This window comes from Haplochromis burtoni, unplaced genomic scaffold, assembly GCF_018398535.1.
Source record: "Haplochromis burtoni strain Fernald_Lab_line unplaced genomic scaffold, NCSU_Asbu1 Contig_66, whole genome shotgun sequence".
Lineage (NCBI taxonomy): Eukaryota > Metazoa > Chordata > Actinopteri > Cichliformes > Cichlidae > Haplochromis > Haplochromis burtoni.
Window position 1 is genome coordinate 1,412,113 of NW_024582427.1, and position 12,467 is coordinate 1,424,579.

The 12,467-nt window shown below is 39.4% G+C and overlaps 1 non-coding gene and 2 pseudogenes across 1 annotated transcript; 2 read left to right on the top strand and 1 right to left on the bottom strand.

Moving 5' to 3' along the window:
• Positions 1-1,181: 1,181 nt before the first annotated feature.
• LOC102296664 lies at positions 1,182-3,885 on the bottom strand (annotated as a pseudogene).
• On the top strand, positions 3,718-3,908 carry LOC121814612. Its single transcript, XR_006054475.1, has one exon. It is a non-coding gene; the product is annotated as a U2 spliceosomal RNA (small nuclear RNA).
• A 1,982-nt stretch (positions 3,909-5,890) lies between these two features.
• Positions 5,891-12,467, top strand: part of LOC102289373 — a 7,414-nt pseudogene continuing 837 nt past the window's right edge.

Here is a 12,467-nt window from a genome sequence, read left to right on the forward strand (position 1 = left end):
ATATAGACAAAACTCTGGGAATGGTCCGTGTTACCATGATAACCATCTGGAAAAAGTGAATAAAATAACTACCTTAAAATTGGGAGGTGTCACCTCTCTGAAAGGCAGTTGAACTAATATACTAATAATAAACTAATATTAACCAGGGATGTTTCTGTGAAATCATAATTTCTTTTTCTTTTCTTTTTTTTCATTTTTTTTAAAATGTCTTGTATTAAACCGCTGTTTTCTTTCTTGTGTTAATGCCATTCCTTTTCTCTCTGGGAACAATGGGAAGTCACTTATCTGGGCAGAGCTGAGTGACATTTAAAGGTAATGCTGCATCTGCTGCACATGAGCTTCTTAAAGTAGATACAGTGTGGCTCGCTTGTCCTGACACAACGTGTAAACAGGAAGTCTGCTGACATTTGTTCAACTTCAAGAAGTTAAATACCGAGAACCTTAACCACTCACTATTTCTATTTTTGGCAAAGCAGCCATATGTAATTGCACTTTTCAAGAATTTTATTTATCTTGCCAAATACAGTGATGACACTGTATTTTGTGACACATTGCATGTATTTTCTCACAGCAGTATAACGGACTACAGACCTATTATGTTAAATGTTTCTTTATCCCAGCATGTACAGTAGTTGTTGGATTGTTTTGAAGCAAACCCTTTCCCCCAGCAGCTTTGCCCATATTCCCTTACAATGTGGGACACTGTGCCATTTTTTTTAGTTGCCTAAAGCTGGAGGTCAAGTTGACAAATCGGCCAAAACAAATGTATTTCTCTTCTCTAAAATAAGATAAGATAAGATAAGACTATTGATCCCACAGCGGGGAAATTTTTGCGTTACCTCAGCTCAGGTACAGATAGCAGCAGGAAAATACAAAAATACAAATAAAATACAAACAAATACAAAATAAGTAAGATAATACAATATATACCAGGGGTGTCAAACTAAAATACACAGTGGGCCAAAATTCAAAACTGGAACAAAGTCGCGGGCTAACGTTAATATTTATTGAAAAACAAAATCTTCAGATTCTCAGATATAAGAATGAATCTTTTCTTATGGACTCAAACAAGTTTTGCTGAAAAACTGAATATGGAACAAGCAAAGCTTAATACTAAACAATATATATATTAGCTGTATAATACCAGTAGGCCAGCTCTAATAGTAATTTGGTATGGCTTCGCGGGCCAAATGTAATTAGGCTGCGGGCCAAATTTGGCCCGCGGGCCAGAGTTTGACACCTATGCTGTAGAAAGACAGAATACCTGCCCTGTGATCCAAATACACTCCCACTCTGGAGGATTGAGGGCCTGAGATTAAAGTGGAAATGCTGTTGTGTCTGAAAACATAACTACCGTCCTCACATTCCAGTGCCCACGATTTCTCATTATTTCCAAATCCACATTTAATCCTGTTTCCTGTTCTACAAATGTCATTGTATGTAACTGCAATTAAAACTTTACCACTCCACTTTACTTCCCAGTAACAACATCCAGTCAGACCATCAGAACCCATCACCTGCCACCATGGTAAGAACCTTTTCGGATGAATGGAAACCAAGTGTTCGACTTGCGTCAGCGTTGCCTTACTGTTGCTCATACTCAGAGATAAATATGGATTTGCAGTCTTTGGATCCAGTGTGATTTTACGGGCGTATTTCAAAAACTCGTGTCTAGTTACGGGCTCTTTTAGATCCACTTGAGTCATTTTCTGACAGGTGTTTGCCGGCTCTTCACTCAAAGCAGCCTGTAGTTTATTTCTGAGGTGTGACACTTCCATCATCATATCCTTAAAGTACTGTTGAGGTTGAACACTGATAGTGGGTACGTTTGTAGATGCACTCTGATGTGACAGTGAGGAGTAGTTTTTCAGAAAATGGAGGTGGTCCTCAGTCAGTGAGAGCTGCTGCAGTTCAGTGTCTCTCCTCCTCAGATCTCTGATCTCCTGCTCTAGCTTCTCCTGAAGCTCTTTGACTCTGTTCTGTTCAGTTTTCTGCTTGGATCTGATCTTCTGCTTCACCTCAGAGCTTTTTTTCTCAATTAGATTGATCAGGTCTTTGAACATCTCCTCACTCTCCTTCCCTGTTTTATCAGCAGAAAGATTAATGGCCTCCACCTCCTCCTGAAGCACCTTCATATCTTTGTCTCTGTCCTGGATTCTCTGCTGGATGTTCTGTCGATTCCCTGATCGATCTTTCTGCCTCTCAGCTCTTTCTGCTGCAGCTGACACTGTGACATGGTCTTTGCGTTCATCCATTAAGCAGAGATAACAGATACACTGCTGATCAGTGTGGCAGAAGATCTTCATCACCTCATCATGGTGAGGGCAGATGTTCTCCTGAAGCTTTGAAGTGGCTTTGACCAGCTTGTGTTTCTTTAGTGGAGCTATATTGTAGTGAGGCTGGAGGTGCTGCTCACAGTAAGAGGCCATACACACCAGGCAGGACTTGGAGGCTTTCCGCTTCTTTCCAGAACAGAAATCACAGGCCACGTCTTCAGGTCCAGCATAGGCATGATCAGGTGAAGCAGCTGGAAGTCCTGCTTTCTTTAGGTCGTCCACTAACTCAGCTAACATGGTTTTTCACCAGGACAGGCCTCGGTGTAAAAGTCTTCTTGCACTGGGGGCAGCTGTATGTTTCCTTCTCATCCCAATATTTTTTGATACAGCTCATGCAGCAGCTGTGCCCACAGGGAATAGTGACGGGATCCTTAAGGAGATCCAGACAGATTGGACAGCTCAATTTTTCTTGATCCAGCTGATTCACTTGCTGCGCCATGTCTCCTCACGATGACTGTAAATGTCTGAAAGCTTTCCTTTCTGTTATAAGAATGCAAATATGAACTGAAATTCTAACCCAAAGTCCTTTTGAGGGAGGTCTGTGAAAGGGGAGGGTACAAAGATATTTACACTGAATGGACTTTGATTCTGATAGCAGGGCAAGAAGGGAAGGGTTGTGCGGTGAATGATTGTAGACGATCTTAGGTATATATTTTTTGAGTTAAGGTGAAGTAGTTGTTTCATGTGATCTCGCCTGTCTCAAAACATGAAAATATTCAACATGTTACTTGCTTTGTTCTGCCTGGAGAAAAAGCAGTTAATGTTACAAAAATGCAGAAATAATTGTAACTTATTTAAGCTCGTTTTGTATGTCCACTTCCATGGTTAGAAACTGCTGCAAATCCAGTGTCAGTACTCTACAGTAGATTACTGTGGTCTAGAGTAGACTTTGTGCAGTTTTCTGTCTGTACACCTGAGGGCGGAAGTGTGTCTTTGTGAAACCTTAAACAATCATAGACGTGTTTATTTGATTTTCGTCGTTTCATTTCAACGCACGATACTGGTATTATAATTCTTTCTTCTTGTAATTATCATATTATGAAAACAATTATAACGCCAAGAAAGTTATAAAAATGAATTTAAGACGCTCCGTCTTAACGACCGCTGATTGGACTGCAGACGACCACGTGATTTTGAATCTCATTAACCGGCATGCGCTGACCGGCGTTTCAGAAACTAAAGTGTCGTTATATATGTGGCGCCGTTTATAAACGGAAACATGCCGACCATAGTTATATTGTGATGTTTCGGAGGTAAAACGTCAGTAAAACGTCGACCTGTCCTCTACCATTTGTTAGAAGGCGACTGTGTTCTTCATTGTAACCATGAGTTAGAGTTGCAGTAAGCAGAATGAGTCGTTTCTGTCGTGCGATATGTGGGTATCGCTTCTCGGCCTTTTGGCTAAGATCAAGTGTAGTATCTGTTCTTATCAGTTTAATATCTGATACGTCCCCTACCCGGGGACCATATATTAAATTGATTTTTGGAACAGGGAGATGGAATAGGGGCTTGCTCCGTCCACTCCACGCATCGACCTGGTATTGCAGTATTTCCAGAAACGGTGCACCCCCTGAAGCTGTGAAAAACAAGTGTAATTTGATTCAACAGTTTCTGCAAAGAAATTTGTTATACGCTAGATATATGCGTGCCTGTGGACATTGTCTTCGTGTAATCTTCGAAGGTTAGTCAGACTGAAATGTTGCGACTTAATATTTGTGAATGAGTTACATTTAACTATTACGAGAATTACTAAATCCTGCCACTTGGACTGACACGTGGACACACACTTTCTATGGGAAATCAAAAAAATATGTAGTTTTCAACTGCAGTTACATTATTCTGGCTCGAATCCTGCAGTTACCTCTGTTGTCCACTAGAGACCGATAGAAGTCTTTAAAAACCGGATGCTGCCATCTACAAGGACTCATGTTGATTATAGGTTTAACTCTTCTCTTTCTCTACATACTGCAGCTTCCTGTCCTCTGTGGCTGTAAATTACATCGTTTGAAAAAAAAAACCCCACAATCTTTTCTTGGCTTTTTAGCTAAAATCACCTGTATTGTCTGTTGTTTCCATTTGTGGATGGTTAATAGTGCAGAAGATTGTTTTTCTGTTTTCAGGATTAGTATTTTTAGAGCTAGCCACACAGCTATGGTTAGAATAATAGAAACACAGTGAAGCTGGAGGATGAACGCTAAGCATTAATAATAATAAAGGATTGCATTTATATAGCGCTTTTCAAGATCATCAAAGCGCTTTACAATTCCACTCTTCATTCAGTCTCACATTCACACACTGGTGGAGGCAAGCTACAGTTGTAGCCAGAGCTGCCCTGGGGCAGACTGACAGAAGCGAGGCTGCCATATCGCGCCATCGGCCCCTCTGGCCATCACCAGTAGGCGGTACGTGAAGTGTCTTGCCCAAGAACACAACGATCGAGATTGTCCGAGCCGGGGCTCGAACCAGCAACCTTCCGATTACAAGACGAACTGCCAACTCTTGAGTGACGATCGCCCTATAAATAAGTTAAGTACAATGTAATAAGCCCAGGAGAGTGAGGATACTTATATGGCCAGAGTCTGCAGCAGTGAGGAGGTAGTTTGTGTTTTTGATGAGAGCAGTTTCAGTTTTGTGGTGTGATCTGAACACAGATTGAAAATTTTAAAAAAATGTGACATGTGTTGCCAGGATTTAACTAATAAATGAAAAGTTTGAAGTTGAAAAGTTACTGAAGTCTTTAAGGTCCAAATTCATGCCCATGATGACTTCAGGTCAGTTCAGTTAAATTCAGTTTTATTTGTATTTGCTTCACTGAGTATGAACAAGCACTTGGCAACAGCGGGTAGATAAACAGCGAGTAACAGTTTCCAGTGTAAACATTCAATTATAATTCGGTTTTCATCCGAAACACTTTCAGTTTCACACCAATCTGAGTACCTGGAAGCTCCTCCCTGCACTGTTTACGCGTACCCTCTTCTTTGACAGAGTCATGTGATAAGATACAAAACAGAAAATTTCCATATGCTTTAGTTCAGTGTCTCAGCATTAAGAGACGAAAACAGCTTTTATCTAAAAACGAAAAGAGAGACCATTTGAATGAGGAGAAAAGGCGCAGCAAGTAATTCAGCTGCATCAAGAAAAACTGAGCTGTTTCATCTGTCTGCAACTTGTAAAGGAGCCAGTCACTATTCCCTGTGGGCACATCTACTGCATGAGCTGTATTAAAAACTACTGTGACTGCCATTATTCATATGCGGTGTGTGTGGCAAAATGAGCTCAAGACAAAGTAGAAATATATTTAAAGGTCATTTATTATTCTTTATTATTAGTCTGAACAAATTGCATTCTTAAAAAAACAATTAAAACCTTACAGTGAAAATTATCCTCTAAATGAGTCCATCAACAGCTGTAGAGGCTTGTTTTCTTGTTTAAATCAGAATACAAAAGTCACATTAACAGATAGAAAATACAGACAATACTAATGTCTTGCACATTTGATTGCAAACTCACAAATGCACAGCTGAAATGGTCCTATATCAAAAAAAAAAAAGGATTCATCATTTTCAGTAATAGAACAATAAAACATGAAATAACCCCATAATATACATTGCAAACAAGTAAGGAAAACCAATGGGCTTAAACCTACCAACCAGCCTGCAAGTATTGCACAAAGGCTTGAAACACCTACAAATACATCTTAATCAAAAACATGAAAAGTTTCAGTTTCACACCAATCTGATGACTGCCTCTCCTGGAATGAAGCACACCTCTCTAAGCCCCTCTCTGTTTACAGACTGTTTACCTCAGACGTTAGGCACACCCTCTGTTATCACAGTCATGTGATAAGTGGAAAAACAGGAAATTTCCACACTCAGTGTCTCTATATAAAAGAGACAAGAGCAGCTTTTATTTGGGGAGACGTTACTTACATTGAGGAGACATGGCACAGCGAACGATTCAGCTGGATCAAGAAAAATTGAGCTGTTCCATCTGTCTGCAACTTTTAAAGCATCCAGTCACTATTCCCTGTGGGCACAGCTACTGCATGGACTGTATCAAAAACTACTGGGATGAGAAGGAAACACACAGCTGTCCTCAGTGCAGAGAGATTTTCACACCGCGGCCTGTTCTGGTGAAGAACACCATGTTAGCTGAGTTAGTGGAGGACCTAAAGAAAGTAGAACATCTGACAGCTTCACCTGATCATGCCTATGCTGGACCTGGAGATGTGGCCTGTTCTGGGAGGAAGCGGAAAGCCTCCAAGTCCTGCCCGATGTGTATGGCCTTTTACTGTGAGCATCACCTGCAGCCTCACTACAACGTAGCTCCAATAAAGAGACACAAGATCATTAAAGCCACTTCAAAGCTTCGGGAGAACATCTGCCCTCGCCACAATGAGGAGATGAAGATCTTCTGCTGCACTGATCAGCAGTGTGTCTGTTGTCTCTGCTTAATGGATGAACACAAAGACCATGTCACAGTGTCGCCTGCAGTGGAAAGAGCTGAGAAGCAGAAAAGGCTTGGAAGAAATCGACAAAAACTTCTTCAAAGAATTCAGGAAAGAGAGAAAGATGTGAAGATGCTTCGTCGAAGAGGGGAGGCTATCAATCTTTCTGCTGATAAAGCTTTCAGAGAATGTGATAAGGCTTTCAAAGATTTGATCAGTCTCATTGAGATAAAAAGCTCTGAAGGGAAGCAGAAGATCAGATCCAAACAAAAAGCCGAACAGGACAGAGTCAAAGAGCTTCAGGAGAAAATAGAGCAGGAGATCAGAGATCTGAGGAGGAGAGACACTGAACTGCAGCAGCTCTCACTGACAGAGGATCACCTCCATTTTCTGAAAAACTACTCCTCACTGTCACATCTGAGTGCATCTACAAACGTACCCACCTACAACAATCTTACTCTGCAGTACTTTGAGGATGTGACTGCATCTGTGTCACGGACCAGAGATAAAGTGAAGGCTCTTCTCAGTGATGAGTGGCCAAAAATCTCAGTTGGAACGACCAAAGCAGATATTTTACTGCCTCAAGGAGAACCCAAAACCAGAGACGACTTTTTGAAACATTCTTGTCAGATCACTCTCGATCCAAATACAGCACACACACTGATGTCACTGAGTGACAGCAACAGAAAAGTAACACTGATGAGTAGAAACCAGTCATATCCAAGTCATCCAGACAAATTCCTTGATTGTGGCAGGTCCTGAGCAGAGAGGGTCTGACTGGACACTGTTACTGGGAGGTGAAGTGCAACGGGACTGTTGGAGTAGCTGTTGCATACAAGGATATCGGCCGTAGAGGGACCAGAGAGGAATGTGGATTTGGATTGAATGACAAATCCTGGTCATTAACAGTTTCAGGCAGCGGTTATGAATTCAAACACAACAACATTTCCACTCCCATCCCAGGCCCTCTGTCCTCCAGAATAGGAGTATATTTGGATCACAGGGCAGGAACTCTTTCTTTCTACAGCATCACTGAGACCATGAATCTCTCCACAGAGTCCAGACCAGGTTCACTCAGCCTCTTCATGTTGGACTGTGGCTTCCACAAAGTGCTGGACACACTGCTGAGGTGTGTGAGCTCAAGAAGAGAATAAACATAAAATAGTGAAATTTGATGCTGTGTGCTACTTGTTGAGATGTGTTTATCTATCCTGCACCTGTTAGAGATGAATGCTTATGGATATAAGTGTATTCTTTAATTTCTTTGATTGTGTTGTTTTCAATAGCTATTTGGGTAAAACGGTTTATATTTGGCAAAACAATATTCATTTCCTATATAGTTTATATTTAACCAGTTTTGTTGTAACATTTGCAGAAAAAACTCACATAAATATAAATTCATATGAAAATAACTTCAGTGTATTTAAAATTACAGAAAAAAATAATTATGTATCAGATAAGTTGGAATCAGGGTTATTATGGTTTTTGCAGTTTTAATGTACTTTTTATTTCTATACTTAAGTTGGTGGATTGTAAAATGTTTAATTTCAGTTATGTTTTCATGAACTTTTTTTTATTTACTGCTGTTTGTGAAATAAAGTGAGCAATGTACACTAAACTTTCGTGTTTCAAGAAATAAAATATCACTAACATGATGAATGTAAACTTTGTAAAGAGACATTTAAAATAGAGCATTTAAAAATGTCAAATAATGATGAAATTAAAAAAGTGTAATATTAAAAACATACATAGCTCTACAACACTAATTTAAGTAGGAGGATGTGGATGTTAAAGTTGAATCGGAAAGAAATTTAAATATAACAGACGAGTTGTCCGTTATTAATTAGTAATTCATGTAAATTTTGCTGTAGGGGCTTTGGAATTGATTAAGGATTTTACACGTATATTTTGGGATTTTTCAAGGTTACTTCATTTCATAAAAGATTTTCAAAAAGGGATTTAACAGATTTCTGGAACTGATGATCATTTAGATCCATTACGCTATATTAGCCATGTGTCTTATGATATATCAGATGGAAAACTGATATATTTGTTAAGAATTCTGCTCCCTATTGACAATATGGAGAGTTGCCTGCTTATAGGTAGGCTGATTTTTTCCATAATGCTCAGTTGGTATTACAGGGCCCAAAGCATGCCAAGAATATATTCACCACACCATTACATCATCGGCACTCTGAACCGTTGATGAAAGGCAGGACTGAGTCATACTTTCATGTTGTTGTATCTGTTATCAGTAACTCCCTGCAGGTAAAGAGCTACCCAAGAGTGTGAAACTGCAGCACCTGCAAAGCAGATCTTGTCGTGGAGTGATGGCCAGATGAATTAAACCTTAAAGCTCTCCATCCACGTGGAAAAAAAAAAAGATGGATTTCTTCAGGCTTTGACACAAGTGTGTCCTATTAAAAAAGATGCTTTTCCTTCCCACTTGCTCATAAGGGGTCTTCTGATTGTTGAGGGTTTCTCTGTTTTCTCCATCTTACAGCAGGGTCTTGCCTTAAAATATAAAGTGCCATGATGCAACCGTTGTTATTTGGCGTTATATAAATAAAAGTGTAAAGATCTTGGAGGACTGCACAGCAGCATGTCTCGCGTGGCAAACCCCAATGTTATGTTTTTTTATTTGTTATTTTTGTAAATGAAAAAAAAGAAATATCTTATAATAGTAACTTTCAGTTTCACACCAATCTGACTGCTCCCTTTCCTGGAATTAAGCACACCTGTCTATTTACCTCTCTGTTTACAGACTGTTCACCTCAGGCGATAGGCACACCCTCTCTTATCACAGTCATGTGACAAGTTGAAAAACAGGAAATATCCATAAGCTCTAGCTCAAATAATTAAGAAAAATATTTGTTTTTTTCTCTTTTCCTCTTTCTTCCTTTTTTGTGTTTTAAACAAAGAAAATGAAAAACAAAAAGTTGATAAACTTAAGTGTGGAATAATGTGCCCTTCACTCTGATATCAGCAGTTTTCTTTCCAATGCTACTGCCCTCTAGCACCACTGTTCATTGACAGGCCTGAACTTGTCATTGCCCCTGGGTTTGTGTCTCACAGTTTTGTTTAGTTTATTATTATTCTTTGTTATTTAGTTTCTGGGATGAGTCAGTAGTTTTGATTCAGCTGTAGCCATCTATATTGATTCCTGTGTTTTGAGTTTTCAGGAGTCTGGATTATTATTTTTTTTATTATTTTGTTTGTGTTTTAGAGTAATATTTACAGAGTTTGCATTATTTTTTTTCCAGTTCTGCCGATGTTCTGTCCTTCCCCATTCTGTGTTAATCTTTATTCTAACAGTAGGATTTTATCTTTTCATTTTATTTTTTTAATAAACATTTTCTAAGTTGAGTTCTTTTTAGGTTGTATTTTGAGCTTGGATTCCTGTTTTGATTTTCATCCCATTATGAGCTATTTATTTAATTCTATCATTGTTTAGTTCCAATACTGTTAATATTGGTGATACTTTGTTACTGTCCTCTATATTTACCTTCTCTGGCTGATGTCTAGCTATTTGGCTGGTTGACAGGATATTTATACCCATGATGACTTCATGTCAGGTCAGTTCAGTTCAGTTCAGTTTTATTCACATTTAGTTCAGTCACTATGAGGAAGCACTTGGCAACAGCAGGGAGATAAAACTCCTTTTAGCAGGAGGAAGTTTCCAAGAGAACCAAGTTCTGGGAGGAGCAGCTCTCCACCATGACCAGCTGGGGGTGAGGAGAAAGAAAAGAGAGGAGAGAGACAAGACAAAAGGCAAACTACCGAAGAGAGTTTAATAACTGCTAAGTGTTAAATACAGTAGTGGTGCAGAAACAGAAAAGGAGTCAAAAGAGAGAAGAAGAAATGCTCAGTGCATCATAGGAAACCTCTCTCATTTTAAGGTGTGGAGAAATATGACATGAAGGGTCCCTACACTAGTATAATTCATTTGTAGTTGTTTGCGTTTTATAATGAGGAATGTGTGGCTGTCTACGCCTGTGATGGATGCGTCCCTACTGAAACCCAGTTATGATTTCTAGAAAGAACAGCACTTTAAAAAACAGTTTTAATTGTTATTGGGATAACAAAGCATCTTTTAACCATAATAAATTTACCTAAACAGAGACGTGAAAGTTGCTTTCTAATAAGTAATTAGGCCTATATTTGTTATTTACATGTTAAATGCTTGACCTGTAATCTGTATATTCTGTATGTTTCAAGCCAGACTTGAAAGAACTCTTCAGCATTAGTGATGTCTCACATCAACTGTTAAGCTTATTCTAAACTTGTTTTGGCTCCCGTCTATTCTGCTCCATTCCCAGTATTTAAAATTATATAATGGACACTAAATGTACTAAAATGTTTATTTTTTGACAACTTCAAGTCCATTTTTCCTATAAATTTGAGTCAATTTAATATTTCTCTATAAAGGCATAAAGGCATAAAGGGATCAATGTTTAATGTTACTAATATTTAGTATTGCTAATTGTATTCCTAGTGAATTCTTGAGTAACAGTTTCCAATGTAAACGTACAATTACAATTCTGTTTTCATCTGAAACACTTTCAGTTTCACACCAATCTGAATACTTCCTTTCCTGGAATGAAGCACACCTTTTTAAGCCCCTCCCTGTTTATAGAGTATTTACTTCAGACTTTACTGATCTGCCGGTCATGTGATAAGATGCAAAACAAAAAAATTTGCAAAGAATTTCCATCTGCTCAGGTCAGTGTCTCTGCATGAAAATAGCTTTTTTCTGGAAACAGAAAGTAAGACGTCGTTTGAGCAGAGGAGACATGGCGCAGCAAGTAATTGAGCTGTATCGAGAAAAACTGAGGTGTTCCATCTGTCTACAACTTCTAAAGGATCCAGTCACTATTCCCTGTGGGCACAGCTACTGCATGACCTGTATCGAAACCTGCTGGAATGAGAAGGAAACCCACAGCTGTCCTCAGTGCAGGCAGACTTTCAAATCGCAGCCTGTCCTGGTGAAAAACATAATTTTAGGTGAGCTAGTGAAAGATCTAAAAGCAGGACTCACATCTGCTTCATCTGGTCATGCCTATGCTGGACCTGGAGACATGGCCTGTGATTTCTGTTCTGGAAGGAAGCGGAAAGCCTCCAAGTCCTGCCTGGTGTGTATGGCCTCTTATTGTGAGCAGCACCTTCAGCCTCACTACAACATAGCTCCACTAAAGAAACACAAGCTCATCAATGATGCTTCAAAGCTTCAGGAGAACTTCTGCTCTCGCCATGATGAGGTGATGAAGATCTTCTGCCGCACTGATCAGCAGTGTATCTGTTTTCTTTGTTTAATGGATGAACACAAAGACCATGTCACAGTGTCAGCTGCAGTGGAAAGAGCTGAGAAACAGAAAGATCTTGAAACAAATCGACAAAATGTCCAACAGAGAATCCAGAACAGAGAAAAAGATGTGAAGGTGCTCCAAGAGGAAGTTGAGGCTATAAGTCTTTCTACTGATAAAGCTTTGAGGCAAAGTGTGAAGATGTTCAAAGATTTGATCAGTCTCATTGAGAAAAAAAGCTCTGAGGTGAAGCAGAAGATCAGATCCAAACAAATATGTGAACAGAACAGAGTCAAAGAGCTTCAGGAGAAAATAGAGCAGGAGATCAGAGATCTGAGGAGGAGAGACGCTGAACTGCAGCAGCTCTCACTGACAGAGGAT